Source organism: Amaranthus tricolor, chromosome 3 (assembly GCF_026212465.1).
Source record: "Amaranthus tricolor cultivar Red isolate AtriRed21 chromosome 3, ASM2621246v1, whole genome shotgun sequence".
Taxonomy (NCBI): Eukaryota; Viridiplantae; Streptophyta; class Magnoliopsida; order Caryophyllales; family Amaranthaceae; genus Amaranthus; species Amaranthus tricolor.
Window position 1 is genome coordinate 19,753,729 of NC_080049.1, and position 18,799 is coordinate 19,772,527.

Genomic DNA, 18,799 nt, shown 5'->3' on the forward strand with positions numbered 1-18,799 from the left:
TGTTGGCGTTGTCGTGGCTGCTTCTGCACCTATCGAGGTTGATGTGTAGTTGTTACTGTCGCGTGCTGAAGTTGCTGCTGTCATGTGTCGAGCTTGCGACTGTCGTTATGTTGCGTGTTGCTGCTGTTGTTATTGTCGTGGCTGCTGCTGTGCGTGTTGAGATTTCTATTGTCGGTTTGTCGTGTGATGCGGCTGCTGATGCTGTAGATGTCATGGTTGCTGTAGTCGGTGCTATCGTGGATGCCGCGTGCTGCGGCTGCTATTGCTGTCCGAGTTGCCGCTTTCGTGGTTGCCGCTGCTGTTGCGGGTAAGATGCTGTCGAGGCAAGTTGCAGCAAATGAAGCTCTTATGTGGGAAAGTAAAAGAGGTAAACTCAAGAAACAGAGGAAAACATGCAACAATATATCTTTTGGGAATGCACCAAACAACACATAATCAATCCCAATAAATCTTCATTGATAAGTGATTTGAGCATCAATTATATAATTTAGAGATATGAGGAGAGATTGCTAATTCGATTCAACGATATTTATTTATCTCGATATCTTGGATTATTTCGGCCTGCAATCCAAAAACTAATAGCAATCAATAGTGAAACATGCCCACTCAAATAAACCCCAAAAACGATGAAAAAACATGAAAACAGAGATCTACCTTATTAAATGCGCTTTGAGAGGAAAAAAGAATCGAGCGCTGAGGGAATGCCCTTGATGAATACAATTAATTTTTAATTACTGAATTTAAAGAATTAGATCTAATACCCAAAAAACAACTTTCTAATCTACAAATCAACTAGAATTAAGCAGGTTATGGACAATTTTACGTCACCATCTCTAAGGCTACCAGCAAGCTAGGGTTAAGAATCCTTATATGTGATAAGGATGATGTATTGTTGATTGAAACCAATAAAATTGTATACAAGAAGGTATTTCAAAACCTCTAACACTATGTATTTACCTAAACACCTTTAAGTTTAAAATTTGTTAAATTTTTTCGCTGAATTTGAATGTTTGGACTTCTTTCAATTGCCATTAATTTTTTTTTACTGTCTTGCTACTTGCAAATACAGATTGTAGATTTGTGTTTTTGAATAGTTTCATTTTTACTGTCTTGATTTAGGATGTTTGGACACTACTTTCTCTGGATTTATGATGTTTGGATTAGGTTGCCAGCTCTTATTTTGTAGCTCTTATCGCAAATACTAAATGCGGATATGTTTTTTGTTTTGGATTTATGGTTTTAAAGTGTTAGGATAAACTTCGTTTTGATTTGACTTTGAAGTACATCATGTTTTAGCTGCTCTGAATTTTTGTTTCATTTTTACTGTTTTGCTTCTCTCATTCTTGATTTAGGATGTTTGGACATTAATTCCTCTGGATTTCTGATGTTTGGATTGAGTTGCCAACTCTTATTTTTGTAGCTCTTTTCGCAAATACTAAATGTAGATATGTTTTTGTTTTGGATTTATGATTTTTAAGTGTTAGGATAAACTACATTTTGATTTGATTTTGAAATACAACATGTTTGGCTGTGTTGATTTTTAGTTTTCACTTAAACTGGGCTGCTACCTTTCATATTTGCAAGAGTTCAGTGTTATCTTTGCTACTGGTTTGTGACATGATCAAGGGCTTCTGATATAGTGTTGTCACTATCTTATTGGATTTCTGATTCATAGTTATTTTGCATATAGGATTGTGTTCACTTTACTACCTTTTGCATTTGGATGAAATATTAAATTCAGTAGCCATAAGTTCAGTTGCCATTAATTTTGTCTTGCTGTTCTGCATTTGTTTGATTCATAAATTGTTTGTGCTCAGTAAAAACGCTCATTCATCAAAGTTGCATTCAGTTTTGTGACTTGGTTGGAATGCTTACATGTTTCATTGTTTGGGTTGTGATCTTTAATCTTTTATTGTACTTCACTCAGGTAATTTTGATCCTAAATAATACATTCTCAAGGCGGCTTCCTCTGATTAGTAACACCAAATGCTTAGAAATATAGACCCGTCTTCAATTTGCTATTTGCTTATTGACCATAGCAAAATCTTTTTAGTTTTGTTAGTATGAAATGGTGGGGTTGAGTTTAGTTTAATTTGGTGTTAGCAATCAATGGCCTTAGAAAATGTAGTCGTTGCGACTTAGACATTGAAGTACCCGCCTATTTTTTTTGTGACAGGTTATGGATAATCACAAGAAAGTGATTGCAATTTCTTTCAAGCATCTTCTATTGGATCTTGTTAGAGTCTTGAAAATGGAGGATCCTTTTTATAGTACTTTAGGATATGTGTCCACAGTTGCTTGTGTAGTTCTTTTAAGCAGGGAGGAACATAAAAGTTATTTTATAGTTGGTGAAATGTGCGCGACCTTGCTTGAATTTGAAGAATCAGTAAATGAGAATGTTATATAGTCTCTTGTACTAGATTTCTCCCTAACCACAGATGATATTAGCAAGAGTAAACAAGAGCGTTGTGAACAATGCTTTGGCCTATTTTTGAAGGCTAAGGGGAACCATAGTGCATTTAGGATCAATGAAGTCATGGAGACCAAAATTGTGATTTCGATTGACTTTATGGACCTTAAGAAAATTCAAAATGAGATGGATATTCATTTAAGTAGGTCTTATTGTATCAAACTGGGTTTTGCTAAGTTTCTTTCATGGATTGGTGTGTGTTGTCTTCGAGAGTCTAATGAATTAGAGTGGATCATAGGAGAAGATTGTTTCACAGCTAACACTGCTATACAATCAATGGCTGAAAAGGTAATTGCGTTCTTAGAACCTATCTACCATTTTGAGGTTAAAGATGTGAATTACAAGACTATGAAGAAATCTAGGTCTTTCTCTTTATTACAGAGGGAGCACTATTTAAATGCTATGAAAATGAAATATGGCTTTATTGAAGAGGAGGTTCAACAAGGGGAAGAAACAATGGACCAGTGTGTCACTCCTACTTCAACAACCTCGCACATCCTTCTTCCAAGTGTATTACCACCACCTCCTAAGAAACACAAGGTCAATCGAATTTGTGTGATAGCACCACAAAATGGTCAATTTATGCAACTGCCTTTGGATATACCTAAGGTGTTTAAATATACATAATGAGCGTGCTTCTTTTATCAGTGCTCTGTGGTGTAGTATGTGTTAGTTTGCTTCTTAGAAGCAACAATTAATTAGATATGTTTTGGTGTTTGCTTATGTTATTAGGGAATGTATAGAGGTGATCATCTTTTGTAAAGGATTTTTAGTAGTTTGCATTCAATATAATGTAATCCTCCTTTTTTATAGATAAATTCCATGCTTTTGTAATGCATCCTCTTACTTATCAATCTATAAAAGGATCCTACTTTTATGTACAACTTTTGTACTTTGCAAGGTTCAATGTAGCTCCTAAAGATTTGACTATTTACCTTGCTTTTACTCCAATGTTGGTCTCATCTAATAGTTTTAGTGTATAATTTAAGTTATTATAGTTACTAGTAATGTATATACACTGTTGCTATGATCGTTGCGCTGCTAATGTGTGTGCTCTGCTAATGGTTGGTCTGGCTGTATGTATTAGCTTGTGCAGTTTGTGCCTCGGTATTGCTAGCGTATATCTCTTTGTATCTTGATACTTAATACTGATGTGCTTTTATAAGTGGCTTGCTACTGAAGTTGCAGTGATGGTTTTGTTGTTAATCATTATATCCTTTAACACACCAGTCCAAGTGTATGGTGTGAGACTGTTGTAAATGTAGTCGTTGTTGTGTTTCCCTTTGATCCTTCTTAATTGGCTGCATGTATTAATATGTGCATTTTAAGCTACTTTTTTTTCCATTTCTTTTTAGTTTTGAATTCATTTGTTTGTATGTGATTCATTGTTTAAATTAATTACTCAATAAACTTAAGCATCTAATTTCTATATTCCTCACAAACTTGATTTACTTACATTGATGTGCTTGAATCATTAGCTTTTGACCAAGAAAAAACCAGTAGTTATGTTCACATGTATGATTCGATAGCTAAGTTAAGCAATGAAGCTACAAGATGATTTTATTCATAAAATCTTAAAGTACACTTAGTTAAAGGATAAAAAAAACATTAGCTTAGTTTAAGGGTATGGTTTGATCTAATAGTTTAGGTGTATGATGTGATAGTTCACAACGCAAAAATATTCGATATTTCAAGTGCATGATTAGATAGCTCACAATTGTATCATATCTCGATACAAAGATACCGCCAAAACAATGGTAGATCCACCAAATATTGGTATAGTTACGAGGGATTATAGTAGTCGACGCATGCCCCTTCAAAATCAAAATGATGGCAGCTCACGCAGTTCGTCTGAGAAACAGTACAAAAGCAAACGTGTTTTGGGGAACATCACTCCAATTGTGGCAGAAACAACCGCTCAGACTTGTGCGTTGTCGACTCCCAGCACTAGACCTGTCGAACCTATATTAGCTCCTGTAGAGTCAACACGGTCCTCGCCCTCCAATTCTACTCCTGCAAAAAGATAGTGGTAAGGTCTTACTACCTTTTAAATATATTATGCTTGTTTTATAGCTGTTATATGCACTATGCTCCTATGAAGTACTGTTAATAATGTTCCTTTTATGTAATCCAGAAGGGAAGGTAATCAAAGGTCTGCATACGAGTGCAACTGTGATAGCAAAACAAAATTTTAGAGGTATTCACGAATTGTGGAAACACACTTTTCCTTCGGATTTTTTAAAGCTTAAATTAGATACCACCAGTTCATAAAGTGTTATAGATTATGCACATGTTTGTTGTGCTACATGGTATGATAAACACCGTTATTATTAGCGCTACATATACATTGCATTTGTTGTAGATCCAATATACAAATTTAGAAAACAAGTTGTACTTGTTACTTAGGAATGTACTTGCCGACTGCTCCCGTTAAGCTGCACGACCCCACGCGTTGTACTTCATGTTGTGCCAAGCTGTTTGCTTTCGAGTCAGTGCTTTTTTGTTGTGCTGGAGGTGAACTTATAGTAGCATCTAATGAATATCCTACTCAGCTCATAGATTTATTTTGCTCTCTAAGTGAAACTGCAATTCATTTTAGGTAGTATGCTCGCCTTTACTATAATATGTTTGCATTTAGTTCATTAGGAGGGTCTATTCATGCACGTATATACAAGGGTATCTATGTCTTTAAGTTACATGGCCAGTTGTATCACTTTGTGCTAGATTTGATAGTTGATGATGATAAGGTGTCTAAATTCTTATAGCTATACTTCTATGATGCTCAATGTGAGAAAAGACTTCATTCCAACTTATTCCATGAAATTAGACCTAATATGTTTAGTTTGTTAATGGAAATCATGGATCGTAACCCATATGCACAATTCTTCCAATCTTGGCGTGATATATATGTTGACGAGAATACAAGGATTTTGTTGAATAAGAGTTTGAGTTTAGATCAAAGGGTATACAATGCTCCCTGGTCTTCTGAAGTTGCTGCCCATCTGATGATTCAACAAGTCCATATATAGCTATTTGGGGAAAATCAAACAAGTCTCACTGTTTCTATCATTATTATGGATGTTACGATCCCTTGCAATATCCATTATTGTTTTCGTTTGGCGATTGTGGTTGGCATCAGGGGATAAGAAAACTTTATAGTGGTTTGCGAAAATCTAGGCGTACTGGTAAAAACCCTATTAGTCCACTATTGGCTAATATCGCAAAAGAATTTCTTTTAGATGAGGCTACAGGTAAATGAATTGGTTTTAGAAATGTATTCTTTGAGGAATATTATATTGCTTATGTATGAATTCTATTAGTGCAGTTGCGCAAGATGGTTTCAAGAAATGCAAAGAAAGGGTTTCAGCAGTTTGTTGTGGATATGTATGTGAAAATAGAAAATACCCAAATAGACTATTGCCGTAATAATAAAACACAACTACGAGCAGAATGCTACCAAAGGATTATGGACACAATGAATGCTGGTGAATGTAGGGCAGCAAATGTAGGGCACTGTATCATTCTGCCACCTTTATATATTGGTGGGCCTAGAGACACGAAGAAGAGATATTTGAATGCTATGGCACTTGTCCAAAGATACAACAAACCTGATGTCTTCCTTACTATCACTTGTAATCCAAACTGGATTGAAATCAAACAAGAGTTAGCTGAAGGTGAAAATGTTCATGATAGACCAGAGTTGGTATCTAGAATATTTAGAGCTAAGTTAGTGATTTTGAAAAAGAAAGTTAAAGATGAAAAGCTCTTTGGTGAACCAGCTACAATGATACATGTTGTTGAATTCCAAAAGCGTGGTCTTCCGCATGCTTATTTCCTAATTATTTTGCAACCTTCTTCAAAAATTAGGTACCCGGAGCAATTTGATCAATATGTGAGTGCTGAGATACCAGATGTCTCTAATCTTTATTTACGAAGCATTGTATTGCAACATATGATGCATGGCCCATGTGATGCATTGGATCCACAATGCCCTTGTATGATAATGCTAAATGGAAAGGCTCAATGCAAGCATCACTACCCTAGGGAGTTCTCAGCTTTCACCACACACGCAGATGATAGTTATGCTACATAGAAAAGACGCAATACCAGTGAGACTGTCCGTGTTCATAAAGTTGAGCTACACAATCGTTGGATTATTCCTTATAATTTGTATCTTCTTGCTTATTTTGATTGTCATATAAATGTTGAAATTTTCTCAACAATTAAGGCTATTAAATATCTTTATAAATATGTATACAAAGGCCATGATAAGATTTCATTTAGTGTTGAGTCTAATAGTGAGCAACAAGTGGTTGATGAGATTCAGTGATACCAATCCGGTTGATGGGTTTTGCCGCCGGAAGCTGCATGGAGAATATTTGGTTTTGACTTGTATGATATGAAACCATCGGTTATGCCTTTACAGGTGCATTTTCCTAATATGCAGAGCTTTTGCTTTAACGTTGCGGAAAGCCTTGAACATGTTGCAAATAGTCAATGTAGAGCTAAGACTGTTTTGACTGAGTTCTTTTCTTATAACGCAACACATCCATTTGGACCTAAATATTTCTTTCCAGAGTTTGTTGAGCATCATGTTTAGCATTTATAGAGCAAAAGTTGGAACAAACGGAAGCGAGGTACATTGATTGGTCGACTTGCATTTGTTGCATTGTCCGAAGGTGAACGGTATTTTTTAAGATTGTTGTTTGCACGCGTTGTTTGCCCATGCTCTTTTGCTGATCTACTCACAGTTGAAGGCCACAAATTTTCAAAATTCCATGAAGCCGCTTCGAAACGTGGTATAATTGAGCCTGATGATTGGATTGATCAATGCTTAGATGAAACTGATACTGTACAAATGCCTAATGCTTTACGAAGGTTGTTTGCCACAATTCTTGTTTTCCTCTAACCGAGTAATCTTGGTCAAATGTGGGATAGGTATTATGTTCACTTATCAGAAGATGATGCAGTTAGACATCCATGTCAACCTAACAGAATTTTATCTCTGACTTGTCAATCACTTGCCTCTTTTTTTGGAGAACCTGGGGAAAAGTCTTAAAGATTATGGTTTACAACACCTTTGTAAAACCGAAGATATTTTGGTACAAAGGACATGAGATGTTATTGACGCTCTTGATGCTCCTATTCCAGAGGCATGTAATGCTGCAAGGAAACAACTCAACAATGAACAACGAACTACATACAAGTGTATTATTTCTCATGTGAAACAGAAAAAATCTGGACTCCTTTTCATTGATGGCCTAGGGGAGACTAGCAAGACCATTTTATACTGTGCACTGTATGCAAAGGTACGATTGGTCAATCACATTGTGCTACCTACAACAACTTCTGGTATTGCAGCTTCAAACATGCCCACTGGTCGCATTGTGCATTCTAGGTTTAAAGTACCAGTTGATTGGGAAGTCCTTTACACGTAACGTTAGTAAGCAATCAAGTCTCGCTCTTATAAAGGAAAGTTCACTAATCATTTAGGATGAAGCTTCTATGGCTCGTAGAGAGAACATTGAGTCACTTGATGTACTTTTACGAGATTTATGTTTACTTGATGTACCCTTTGGTGGTAAGGTTGTTGTTTTTGGTGATGACTTCCGTCAAACTGTTCCAATTGTTCCCAAAAAATCACAACAAGAAATAATTGGTTACAGTTTAGTTAGTTTCCACTTGTGGCCTCTTTTCATCCGATCTGAACTATCTGTCAATAGTGTTGTGATGGTCCAGTCTGCGAGGACCTCGAACCATGTTCGGGGTAGGACAAATCCACCTTCTCCAAATGAACGTCATGGGGAGGAAACGAGGCTTGGACCTTGCCAGCAGCAGGTGAAGCCTCTTCAGCCACTTCCGGTATGAAGTGTTGGAACTGCATACCATGGAGCATGTGCTATGCCATCTCTCATACGGGCTGCTCATGGCTCGATTGGATCACCGCTGCCACACCTTGTGCCTGCAATCAAATATTAGTTAAATTAATATTATATTATGAAAGTTGTATTTGTAACCAATTAAACATGAAAGGATACTTACGAATTGGGTCATCACTGGCGCGGCAGGAGCATACTAGGACGCAGCTACGGAACCTCGTGGTGTCATCCATCATCGTGTGATCGAGAGGAACCACGGCATGTAATCAGCACTAGTAGATGCGCCAGCAGCATCAATCGCCGCACCCTAAGCTAGTAGCTCCAGTTTGTGATCCCAACGGGCGATGTGGTGCTCGTTGATCTCGCTCCAGTCCTTGGGAGCTTGATCCTTACGCGACGAGAAGTGCAACTCTACCTCAGTGTCGCAAGGTGGTGGGATGCCTTGTACCATCCGAAATTGGCGCCTTATGCGCTCGGGTAGATATACTTTGACAATGTTGAAGCCTATCAGTGGCACAAAAGCCCTCCACACCCCTTTCTGTATCCCAGAGTGCTGAGGGAAGGCAGCACATGCCTCAGCGAGATACGGGTCCCAACGAAACTAAAAGTTAATAAGGCGTCAGTAAATGACTTTACTTAGTTATAAAAATAAGCGTATATAGTGAAGCAGCTACCTGGTCAGCGTGTAAAAGATCCAACTGATACTGATAGAAACCTACGCTAGATCTAATATAAGTCCTAGTGCGCTGGACAAAAGACCATCTTAATCCGTACATGAGATCTTGGTCGGGAGTAGGTGGTGGAGCAACAGTACCACGACCAACCATTCTTATTGGTTGCCCAATGAGAATAATGCTCATACGCCCAAAGTTACGGAATGTTTACATAAGTCAGTAAATGTAATTAATTTGAACATATAAAGAAATAAAAATTTAAACTTAGAATTACCTAAAGAATAACCAAAGGCCCAAAGGTCTCCTTCACATTCTTCCTTGAGGCAACACATAGATTCCTATATAAGTAAGCAAGGGCACCAGAGCCCCAACTCCACCCTGCAATACGCTCCAATGGCCCATCAGTAGCGTCAAGTACAAAATCTATACTTGGCTACTAGTCTTGTCGGCAAACAAGACAGCACCAATCAAATACAAGAGATACGCCTTTATGTATCTCTCAGCAGTGCCTTCATCAGCACCCTCAGGCAGGTCCGAGAATGTACGTGCCAGCCAGGTGCACTTCAAATCGCTCCCTCGAACTGCGTCATTAGGGGATTGCACCCCTAGAACTCTCTCTACTATAGTTGGACAGCTAGAAAGCTAGCATCCGCTAGTAGACATGGCAGCACCCTTAATGGGAAGCCGTGTTAGGACTGCTACATCTTATAGAGTGACAATGGCCTTACTTTAAGGAAGATGAAAGGTGTGTGTCTCTTGACGCCAGCGCTCCAATAAAGCTGTGACCATCGCACGATCAACTCTACCGTACGCGACGAGGTGGAAGTCATACAACTTCGCTTGCTGCAAGAATGAAATGATCCGTGCGTCTATCTCCCACGGAGCAGAGTCGGGATGCCTAGTGTATATAGTGTTTGTGTCTGAGACCTGTAACAAGAAAAGTTTCATTAAAAAACAAATATGAAATCAAAGCAATCAATTTATCGCATCCAAGTAATAACCTGGATGTGCAAGTTCTTGTGTTGTGACCTTAGCCTTCACAGCGCCGACAAGTGATACGTTTCTTTCTTCCTTTGCCCTTTTCGTTAGTAATCTTCTTAGACTTAGGCTTTCCCTTACCACGAATTTAATCTGGGTCGTGTCTAATCTCCACAACGGAGTACTAAGGTGATGACTTCTTATCGATCATAGGCATGAAGCATGGTTCATATGTGTTTGCGTAACTCTGTGAGGTGTAGTAAGGGTCTATGAAACGCTCATAAGATAGGTGTCTTTTGATGCAAACGGCAAAGACATGTGAACAAGGTAAGTGGTATATTTCCAATTTGTTACATGTGCATTTCCTTTGATTCAAGTCAACTGTTTGAATATTGCCCCCTTTGACGATCCTTTATTTCCCCGCCCAGTCTTAACCTCAAATATTCCTCTAGTGTAATTGAAAGCAACAATTTCATGGAAGTTCGCCTTCTCGGTGTTTCTAGTGATAATTCTCGTGGCATGAGAGGTGTACATGTTTCCTCCAATCATCCATGCACTAGAACGTTTGCGTCTTTGCACAAAGTATTCGTTGACGCGATCTAAGGTGAATTCCACTAATATAGTTAATGGCAAGAACATTACACCCTTCACCACAAAGTTTAAGACCTCAGCTAAGTTGGTTAGTCACACCATACCTATGACCCCCATCATGACACAATGACCACTTAGACATATCACCTACTTGATCAATCCAAAAAATAGCCTCTCGTTTCGCAAGCCCAATTGCCCTCAAGCCCTCAACAATCTTAGCGTGCTGTCTTTGCTCAGCAGTCTTACCAAACAACTTCTTAAGTTGAACATTATCCATAGCACGGTTAAAGTTACTAAGCAAATGACGTAAGCATAACCTATGATAAGCGTATGGCGGTTGCCGTTCCATCTTCTCCATGGTCGCTAAAATGCCCGCATGTCTATCAGAGATAATACATAATCCCATCTTCTCTGTTACATGCTTAAGAATACACACCATAAACCAAGACCACGTAGCTAGGTCTAAAGGCAAATGCAAGTGGAAGGATACCCTTATCACCATCTTGTGCAATCAGTACTTACCATACAAGTGTGTACCGTTAATGGCGATCAGAGGTTTACAAAACTTAAAGCCCTCTATGCTAGGTCTAAAGGCCCAAAAGGCACGTTGAAAGGTTCTAATAGTAGGATGTATATACACACCCGCGTCATGGTCTTCCTTAAAGAACCACTCAACTACTGTGCCTGGGTTAGATTGTTGCAACGCTTTCAAAAAGCGTGGAAGAAGAGAATATGAATCCTCCTATGTACCATAAATGGACAAAAGGGCTTGTTGCTTAGCACACCATGCTAGCTTGCAAGTGACGTCTATCCCAAATCAATCTTTCAGCATCTGTCGAACGACAGACACCTTAATCGAAGGGTCTTTGGAAACACAATTCCTAATCACATTGTTAATCACAGAGGACGTCAAGTGAATATTTCCAGCTGACACAATGCCACTACCAACACACAGTTCACATGCTTTCCATTGTACTTTGAAATAAACAATGAGGTTGAATAAGGATTTAGCCTAGCCCTTAGTTTCCAAGAACATCCCCTCTTACACTTCAATGACGAAGAAGTTTGGTTAGAAGTCTCAACAATATACTCTACATTCCTACGAACATGACAGTATCTAACAACTTCCAACAAAGCTTCCTTACTACCAAATATCATACCCTTTTCAAGCTCCCCATCATCGATGTAGGTGGTATCACAAACCAAAGTCCTCCAAGAGTTTTCCTCTACTTATTCATCCAGAGGTAGACATAAGGCATAAGGTGTAAGAGCAATGATTGTAGGAATGTTTCCTAGGGTCATGTCATTAGCTAGGGCATCCTCATCCACATCGACATCATCCTTAGAAGGATCATCAACAAGCTCATTACTATCATTACCATCATCCCAAGGTACCAACTCAAAACTTTCTCCTAAATTAACAGTCGCATTATTTGGGACTTGAGTTTGAGGGGATTCGGAAGAAGTAGAAGATGGGGAAGAAACAAAGGGATTTTGAATTTCTTGAGTTAAAATAGGCATAGGCGTAGGAGAAGGATTGGAAGTAACATTCATAGCTTGATTGCCTAGGGGTACACTTCTACGTATAACTCCAAAGAGGGAATAGATGTAGCCTTTGAATGCTCCCACATAGCATCTATGGAATCATCATCCTCAACTGAAAAAGCTAACCATTCACCACTCATGTAGTATTTAAAACTTAAATTCCCTCTGCCCCTTTCAATTTGCATTATTTTTTATAATAGCTTGTTCTACTCGTTTTGCGCGCTTTTCTTTTTTGGTTATGGCGCCATACTCTTTCTTTTAATCTTATCCACAAATTTATCTTATCTATCTATTTTATGTACTCATTTTTATCATTTACTTTTTTTTGTCGTATTCTCCAACTCAATTTATTCTTTCCACTAAATTTTATCCAAAACATTTTGAGTACATTTTTTTGGGGAGTTTGATAACACCAAATATTTCTCTTTATTTTCTTCCGTTTAGTGTTTATATAGTGTATTTCCATGTCATTTTATTTTCAATCCATTGCAATTTATGCTTGTTTAAAGTGTTTCTTGTCTCCATATGAATCTATAAATATAAAAATATCTTAAAGGCTTAAAAATGCAAGACTTGTATTTGTATAAAAACTGATAAGTTAAGGAATACTACTTCACAATATACTACTAAATTTAAATATGATTTATTGTTATCTACCTACTACTATTCCAAAGCTTTTTAGTTGAGTTCTTCTTCTTCTCTTAGTTTAAGTTTCTTATTTTCTGTCTATGTTTGTGATTTATTGGATATATCTTAGAGGCGTGGAAATATAAGGCTTGTATTTGGACGAAAACTAGAAAGTTAAGGTATATTACTTGACCTTCACTACAGGTTTCTAAAGTTGTTTTTTTTTTTTTTTTTATGATTTATTGTTATGTATCTCGTATTTTCTTTGATTGCTACGGTTCACTCATGAGATATCACTTGATCAAGTGGTAGTTCTTTAGAAAATATTGTATGTTCAACTGTAACTAATATTTTATTAACTTCGTATTAGGTCATTATATTGTGTGGTTGTCCAAGGGAAATATTGATCATACTTCATAGAATAATTAAATTTTAATTTAATTGTTCCTCTAATAATCAATATTCTATTAATCATTCCTATGATGAAATTCATAATAATTGTTCCTCTTTACTCTAATTGTTATATTTTTCGTTAGAGTTCGCCTGTGTCTTTTCATTTCACACTACAAATAATTGTTGAAATAGCTGTGGCAAAAAAGCGACGGGACCATACTCATCCCCAAGGCAACTTCATGGCAACCAAAAGGATATCGCCTTTTAAATGTATGAAGCAAGTGACGGACAAGCGAACTGTAAGCAGATGGGGGCGACGGTAGATGGGGGTCGCCAACTCGTCTCCGTGTTTCATAAACGGTCAAATTTTGGAGATCAGTAAGGGGCGTCGACATGGGTTGGTAGCCAGCTCGTCGCCACTTGGGTGTCATTTTTTTTATTTTTGTTATTTTTAGCGGGGTGCTTGTCGTAGTCATCTCGTCACCATGTTTTTGAAATTTGAATTTGAAAATAGCGAAGGATTTGTGGTCGTGGAGTTGTCGCCATATTTTGTACATATAAACAAGACGTATCATTGTTAAGCATTGTTATAGAGGTTAGTAATTTCATTATTTTATCATTTAGTACATATTTTATTTGTTTTTAATTTATATGACTTATTTTATTTATTTTTATTATTTTATTAGTTTATATTTAACTTTTGTTGTCATTAATTGGCTTTGATTGTAGTGTCAATATTTTATCACTCTGCATATCATATTTGCATCTCACTCAGTTAGAATACACTCTAAAATTTATTGTTCCGTGTAACTTACTCTTAAAAAAGGTGATAAGCAAAATTTTTAGATACAATAATGAAACTCATTTTGCTAATACTTAATGAAGAAATCTCATTTTTCATTACCATCAATTTACTGCCACTCAACAAAACATAACAAAACATACTTTTAGCCAAATATATTAAATGACATTTAATTTAAATGTGACAAGTTTAAAATTCTGATGATATATATAGCAGATTTATTAACATTTATTAGATCATTTGGTTGCATAATAAATATTATACTAGAGCTTTTCGCGACCCAGAATCTATTGACATTTCTCATGAATGCTACTATAAATTATAGTAACAATTACATATGTCACTAAAGGCCAAATAAAGTGTCACTTAATCACTTGATAGTTGAACTTAAAATAAAAATCAATGATTATTAGACTAAAAATTAACATAAATCGACATTTGTTTTAATCAGAGCCGTTCCTGGGGGTAGGCAGGGAATGTTGTCGCCGAGAGCCCAACATACATAGGGAGCCTAATTTTAGTGTAATCCATGAGCTTATAGTAGATATTTTATGTCTGAGTGAAGAGGAATAAAATAAATCTTGAAATAAACAATTTATTTCAATTAATTTATATGACATGTGTACACTTTCATTCGTCTCCATTATTTTTTTCAAATTATTATTTAAAGACCAAAATCGATCATCAATAGAATAACTCATATCTATTATTTTACCTAAAGCCTACAAACTGTCAAAAACGACACTGGTTTTAATATCATCAAATCTTATATCGCGAAAAGTTAATTTTATTCTAGTGTGCAATCAATGTAATGTCATCTTCTACTAACATTCTTTAGTAATGCATACCAAACAAAAGAATTCTACTTATCAATTCTCATATCCATTCCTTCGTTACTATAATCATTACATAATCACATTCCTAATACTGCATTATCATCAATCATTACATAATTACATTTCTAATACTCCATTATCATCAACCAAACGTCCCGTAACATTTTTTTGTATTAATCGTATCATTGATCATTAGTTTAGTCTCACTTGTCTCTCGTTAATTCATGCACTATTTCATTTATTTTAGTTTAGCCGGCTAGTTGTTTTTGCCATTAAATTTATTATATTATTTCATTTATTTTAGCTAATCGAAATCTTATTATGTTGAGAATTGAATTTAATCTCAATTTGAATAAATATCGTCTTTTTCAAGTAATGTCCTATAATCAAATTTCACGTAGTCTTTTTTAAGTCAAGTAATTCAATAAATTTTTATTATTTCAATTTTATTAAGAATTATAAACATATTTAATGGTTGAAATTTATTCAAGAAATTTAATTCTTATCAAAAAGTTTAATTTTTCCTCTATTGTTTATAAAGATTCTCTGCGATATCGCATTGACTCTGACGTAAATAAAATATTGTTACATTGTACGACAAACTTAAACTTAGCTTTATTTTGTTTGTAAGTTGTAAGTAGTTATCATGCAATCTTAATTCAGCGGTTGTTGTTAGGATTTAGGAAGTTGAAAGAGCTAAGATCCAACTGTAATCCAGCTGGCAACACCTAAACTGTATAACCGTTATACATCTTTTTCTTGCTGTTGTTCAGCTCTCGCATCCCGCAGCATCCTCACGTGCACTTGCTCAATCACTATTGCTCCACTTTTTACGCCAATTTATCTATGTGCTTCTAATTATCTTCTTTTCTTTTTAGTTTAAAATATTATAAAATTCGCGGTCTCAGACTCTCAGCTATTAACCAACGTATATGAAAATAAAAAAAAAAGTTAAATATAATAAATTAAATAAGTAGATGACAAGTTATATGAACAAAATCCATCAGTTCACCAATTAGTCGATGAGATGAGAACAAAAAATAAATCCGTGTATATATTACTTTTTTAAGCTACTTAACGTTACTAACTTACTATCAAAAATGATATACATATATATTTTTACATATCTTCATCATCATACTGATTTAAGGAGAGCCAAAAAGTTGATGTACTAGCAAATTATTTATTATACAAAATTAACTAAACTATAAAAATTTGTAAATTCATAGACTAAAATAAATTGAATTATAGAAAAAATTATCTTCAACAAATTGAATTGAAGTTTCCCTATAATTATCCTTTTGGGAAAAAATTAAGTATTTTTTGTTATAGGTCCAGCCCATTTATCCAATACTTGTATTGCTTTGGGTAATATTTTCTTTTTTTTTGGTTTTTATTAATGGACCTATTTATGTGGCTTCTAAGAGAAGCTTAAGGTTCATTTTTTTATTTGGCTTGATGTAATCAAAAAAGAAAATCAGAAAAACACACAAAAAAGAAAGGAGGAGAAAAAGAGAGAAGAGGGTGCTCGTAGCTTTGAGGGCAGCCATCAAGAAAACTACCGTTTTCCAGAAATTGCATCGTTGGATTGTCCCCAAATTTTGACAGCTTGTTCTTGACATCAAGGGCTTCATTTTGGACGGTGGAGATCGTCTTTTGAGCTTTGGTTTGGTCAGAATCGTCTTTGGACAGAATGCTGTATTTTTGGTGATTTCACTCCTTTTGCTCTCTAATTCATCTCATATTGTTCTTGGTTCTTGTTGGTGGGTATGTGAACCTTTGTGTACTGTTTTGAGGTTCTTTTTCCCTCAATTTATCAATAAGAGAAGATAGGGTGGACTCCTCAAGAGGTCCTGTGGTTTTTATCATTCACATCGAAGGGGTTTTCCACGTATAACTTGTGTGTGTTGATTTTGTTTGTTGTCTTGTTTATGTGACTTTGTGGGTATCGTAGTGACCCCATTCGATCCTTACAACTTGGTATTAGAGCCGGATTATATTTTGTCACAGTATGGAGTCGAGTAGTAGTAGTTCGATGGTTAAATTGACATTAACAAATTATTCTATTTGGAGACCTATGATGGAAGACATGTTGTTTTGCAAGGACTTGTATGACCCACTTGAAATTGTCACCAATTCGGATGGTAGTGTTATCAAACCATCTAAACCAGATAAAATGGATGAAAAAGATTGGGTAAAGTTGAAAAGAAAGACTTTAGGGACGATTAGACAATGGGTTGATATTAGCATATTCAATCATGTGTCACAAGAGTCCGACCCATATGATTTGTGGAAGAAGTTGGAAGGTTTGTATGAGCGGAAGACTGCTCATAATAAAGCTTCGTTGATCAAAAGACTTGTTAATTTGAAATTGAAAGGTGGAAAGTCTGTTTCTGAGCATCTTTGTGACTTTCAAGATATTATTACAAGTTGACTACTATGAAGATTGTTCTTGATGATGAGTTGCAGGCTTTGTTCTTGTTGAGTTCTTTGCCAGATAGTTGGGAGACCTTGGTTGTGACTATTAGTAACTCTGCTCCCGATGGTGTGTTATCTTTGGATGTGATCAAAGATAGCATGTTCAATGAAGAAATTAGAAGAAAGAAGATGAGAGTTGACAATTCACATGCTCTTGTTGTTGAGAATAGAGGAAGAGGCAAGAGTAGGGGTCCCAAAGGCCGTGGTAACTCAAAGGAAAGATCCAAGTCCAATGATGGGAGGATTACTTGCCACTACTTCAAGAAGCCTGGTCATATCAAGAAGTATTGTTTTCGTCTGAAGAAAGAGCAGAAAAAAAAAATGATTCACAAAAAGAGGGGGATGATAAGAATAATGCAGCAACAGCTTCTAAAAGTGATGATGAGGTCGCTTTGATTTGTGCAACTAGTGAGTGTCATCATGTTGATAGTTCAGACACTGAGAGGCTTGTAGATACAGGGGCTTCATACCATTGTGTTCCCAAGAGAGAGTACTTCATGAACTACAAAGCTGGTGACTTTGGTAGTGTGAAGATGGAAAATCAGAGCTCAGCAAGCATTGTTGGGTTAGGTGATATTCATGTGAAGACAAGTGTTGGGTGCATGCTTACATTAAAGAATGTGTGCCATATTCCTGATCTACGCCTTAATCTTTTGTCTGCAAATGTCCTTGATCAAGAAGGCTTCCGACATATTTTTTGTGATGGTAAGTGGAAGTTGTCTAAGGGTTCGATGACAGTTGCTCGAGGCGATTTGTGTTGCTCTTTGTATAAGACATACTTGAGTGTATGTTCTGGTGAGTTGAATGTACTTGAAGAAAAGAACTCTCCTAATCTGTGGCATCAAAGATTGGGACACATGAGTAATAAGGGCTTGAAACTTTTAGCAGGTAAAACGTTGATTCCTGTTGATAAAACTATCTCTTTTGACCCTTGTGATCATTGTTTGGCAGGAAAGCAGCGTAGAGCTTCCTTTTCTCGGAAGTCTACTAGAAAGCAAGTCAAGTTGGAGTCAGTACACTCCGATGTTTGTGGTCCCATTGAAGTTGAATCTCTTGGTGGCAATAGATATTTTGTCACTTTCATTGATGATGCTACTCGAAGAACTTGGGTGTATATGTTGAAGACAAAAAGCCAAGTGTTCGAGGTCTTTCAGAAATTTCATGCCATGGTAGAAAGGGAGACAGAAAGAAAGCTGAAGTGTCTTTGAACTGACAATGGTGGTGAGTATACTTCAAAAGAGTTCAAGTATTATTGCTCACTACATGGCATTAGACATGAGAAGACAGTGCCTGGTACACCTCAACACAATGGAGTTGCAGAAAGGATGAACAGAACCATTGTGGAGAAAGTGAGATGTATGCTTAGAATGTCTGATCTTCCTAAGACATTCTAGGCTGAAGCAGTTCAGTGTGCCGTGTATTTGATCAACCGTTCTCCATCAATTCCTCTTGATCTTGACATTCCTATGAGAGCATTGAAAGGGTGTGCTCCTTCATATTCACACTTGAGAGTCTTTGGATGCAAG